The sequence below is a fragment of the Bombus fervidus genome, chromosome 6 (assembly GCF_041682495.2).
Source record: "Bombus fervidus isolate BK054 chromosome 6, iyBomFerv1, whole genome shotgun sequence".
NCBI classification, from domain to species: domain Eukaryota; kingdom Metazoa; phylum Arthropoda; class Insecta; order Hymenoptera; family Apidae; genus Bombus; species Bombus fervidus.
In genome coordinates this window covers 18,460,831-18,465,050 of record NC_091522.1, presented here as the reverse complement: position 1 = coordinate 18,465,050, position 4,220 = coordinate 18,460,831, and positions in this window count along the sequence as shown.

Here is a 4,220-nt window from a genome sequence, read left to right as displayed (position 1 = left end):
TGATATGTTATAGCGTTTCCAACATTATCGTATCGTGTGTCTTTAACGTACTACGATCTTTCGATTCTTATGGAATATTTAACGAAACCAATCTTTCTCCTGAATCATGAACATATTTTCCATAAAAGAACGATCGATGCGTATTCATCGTCTACTGAACATTTGACGCGTACTGAATATTGGCATATCTTTAGCGTGTGAATATCGTCATATCTTTCATTAATAACATCAAATCTACAAATTCGATTATCAGATGACCTATACCTGGGAATTTTTACGATTAATTGATAGAATTCGAGGGTTAACACTCAAGATCACGATTATCGTCGAAATAAATATCATCGTCAACGATAAGCTTTGATTAATATTTTGCGACGGTTGCATAGAAAAGATCGCTTCTCGCCTTATCGTTGATAAGGTCGTTGATGCGCGTTGTCAAAGTCGATGTTCCGCGATATAAACGCTCGCCGTTCCCCTTTCGTTTTCAAGATACGTACGGTACGTGTACGGTACGTGTACGGTATGTGTACGGTACATGTACGTAAATGAAATTACTCAAAATATCGACTTTGACAAGATACGTATAAAGTCGGTGATGCATGCCCTTCTCTGTATAATCGTGTATTTATTTTATCGCGGTCGAGTATGTAGGTGACAGTTTCAAAAATAAGTAGACCGAGTAAAAAGATGGAAAGGTGATAGAATGGGAAAAAGACAAAGGTGAGGATACGAAATAACCGATATGACCGAGATGTCAAATTACTTTATTATCTGTACAGGTTTCTTGCGTATAACACGATCATTCGCAAACACGCGTCTCGCGAACCGAGATAAAATACGATCAGACTTCTACTTTGCAGGGTTAAACTTTACGGTTTAATTCGAACTGACTTGCAACGATAGTTGTCTCTAAAATTGGCTAAACCGTGAATACGGATATACGCATATCCGGACATAAATAGGTACGAAGAATTGCTCTCGATATTATTATTTTTAAATCGAACATACTCTTTGATCTATTGTTATTATTAAATGGAAGGGTAGGTGTTGATTAATACGGCCAATAACAGAGACGATTTAATAAAAATTCGATAATAAGACGAAGACTTCGCCATGTAGCGAACAAACGATCTATTATTTTGTATTCAGAAAAGAAGATGCAGAACTTCAAGCAACGACTCGAATAATTCTTCCTTACTTACACCTTTTCACTTTGGACGATCATCGTGGACGAATCGTCCACGGGGAATGTAAAAAATAAAATCCGGAGGGTATTTATACCAGTTCGATCGATCGGAAGTAAAGTTTTGTTCGCCGGTCACTTTGCATGAAACGCGGATGAGAACAGTATCTTTCGGTGAATCGTCCGCGATGATCGTGCAAAGTGAAAAGATGGAAATTCAGTTTTGTACTCGCGCGAGATACGAGCATCGTTCGGTATTTACAAGGACATTTGTTTTCTTTCGTTTCCTACCACCTCGTGTTTTCCTTATCGTATTAAAAACGTAAGGATGCGGCATTAGGATTACGAGAAATATGTCGAGTGTTTATAAAAATTATATGTCACGGGCTCGACAGATGATTCGCTGATAAAAACTTGCACTCGGTCGAGTCACTCGCTCGAATAGATTTCGATATTATCCACTATTTAGCGTGAAATCTCCTCCTCGTCGATACCGAGATAATCGATTCAAGCTGAACAAGATTTCACGATTTCGCGAGATTTTACGGCGGCGTATTAAAATTCATGATAGCAGCGCGAATCAAGAGATTCCTCCCGTGAGAATGGACTGTGTCGCTTCGACCGGAAATGGTACATATTCATCAGGACAGTGGCTAAATGTCGTGCTAGCATGGGTCAGATTACTAGAGGAAGGTGCTTCCCTTTTCGCCGCATCTGTATCGTGTATCGTGTAACGTGTAACGTATAACGTGTAACGTGTAACGTAACTGGGACTTAAAGTGAAATTAATGACGGTGACGTGAAATGCTCGGTCGATGCTCGGTCCCATTTCGCAAACGAACGAAAAGAAACATATTTGTTTCTTCGCTCGAGACGAACGAGATAAATTTTGAAAGACGTATGGAAAGAACATCGTGTGAATTTTGGATTGCGCTAAAATCGATAGATCGATTCAAGTTACTTGTGTTAAGATCATTTTCGAAAAAAGTAATTTCACGGCCGATTATTCGTATTAAGGTAATTTTATTAATCGATAATCTTCATTTTCTTCGATATTTGGCTGTAAAAATGGAATAATTAGACTTGAAATAATTAGTCGTTAATTAAACTATGATCGATAAATCACGCTGATGTACGAATAGTTGCAACGGAAAGAACATGTTTCGTTTAAAGTACATGAAAATATGATACTATACATTGTTACGATATTAAATAATAATAATTGCTATCTCCCTTTGCGCCGTTCAATCGATCTGTCGTCGGAGGAAGCGCTTTTGCACGAAGCGATGCTTACGATGGAAAATTCGAACGAATAACGCAAGTAAGTAAACGCGTATTTAGTTCTGCTTGAATAATTAATTTAATTTTAACAAATAGGGTGGTAACAGCAATGCGTATGATTTAATTCCAGTGCAAATAGCGGATGTAATTCTCGCGTGAACAACCAAAATGCTAATGTTCACAGTTGTTGGGCAATCGAGTATCCCGACCATCCTGTTTGGGTAAATGTACTAGATATACAGAGATGATTTTACCTTCCTTCTATTTTTCCGAAACCCAGCTGCTCGCGCGTTACGTTTTCCGTTTTCCGGTTCCCGGAAAAGTGTCGATACTTTAGCGATCGATAAACACTGTTCGTTGAAAAGACGACGATGCGATCAAAGATGTCGATCGCGTGCAATAAGCTTATCGCAAGCTACGCGCGGACCACAGGATGATGCTGTTTGTAAGCAGATCATCGCAAGCGGTTGTGTCTGATATTTTGAACCGAACGATGATTTTCCCTTTCTACGATGTAGAGCACGTGTTATCGGCACGAGTGCTTGTTGATTTTTGGGTCAAAATAGAAAGAAAAGTACGTTGTTTTTGAAAGATCGAAAATTAGTCTTCTAGAAAGAAAAGACACCTTTTCGCGAAATTAACAACGGGGTGTATGATAACTTCGTCAAGCGCGATAAACATGCCTTCCGTCACTGGTTCTGGAACGAAATACAGTATAAGTGGAAGGAAGAAAGTCGTCGGGATCGTGTTACGTGCCACTTTGCTAAAACGTACGTGGTACCGCAAGCGCGGTAGTGGAATCACAAGTATTTAAAACTAGCGATAAACTCCGGATGCGATTACAATGTCTAAGAATTGTCCCCTTGTTAATTAATAACCGCGATAACTGTTTTCACGGTTTTCGAATTTGGACGTATCCGAACTAGATTATAAGGTCTGTTGGTCGAACGTTTATCCGAGGGAGGCAAGGGTTAAGCGATCACAGCGGAGAAACCGCACAAAGATAGCAGCGGGATCGATGCAGATTGCTTTAGAAACGACTTGAAGGAACGTCTCTTCTCTATTGACGCATTGCTGACTGTTCTTATCTACGAAGCCACCTGCAGGAGAAGAAGGAAAGTACTCATCGATTCGAGAACGAAGCCACAATTTCTTCAAATTGCCTACCGTTTAACTCGTCGAAATACCTATTCCCTCCATCCTTGCGTACCAGTCCATTCGATTTACTTTCCCTCTTCTACTTCTTTTCCTATATCTGCCGTAATCGTGCGAGTTTATTTCGATTAACGCCTCGGGACAGTATAGATGCCTGTGCATTTATGCAAGAATCTCGTTACTCGTTACTTTAAACGAACGATACTTCCGTTGATAGAAAGAGTAAACCGTAAATACGAACGAAAGCTACAAGTATGCAGGGTATTCGACCACGGATAATAGCGTATTTATGCGGTAATTCCACAGATGAAAATAAGACGAGAACGAAGGATGAAGATATCGCGTTCGATATCGGCTTGATCATTTGACAAGTCGATTAAATCAAAAAATCAGTTAAAATATCCCCGAAGCGCAGCAAAGTTCCGTACACGAAGGAATACGAGGTAGCCTAAGCGACAGAAGAGACAGTGATCTTCAGATCCAACGACATACGCATATTCATGCATATGAATTGGCTGCAAAAGATGTTGCAGCCACGCCATTGTATTTATAACAACTTTTGCAGACCGATTAGTCGGATCTAATTAAATAGATACGTCGA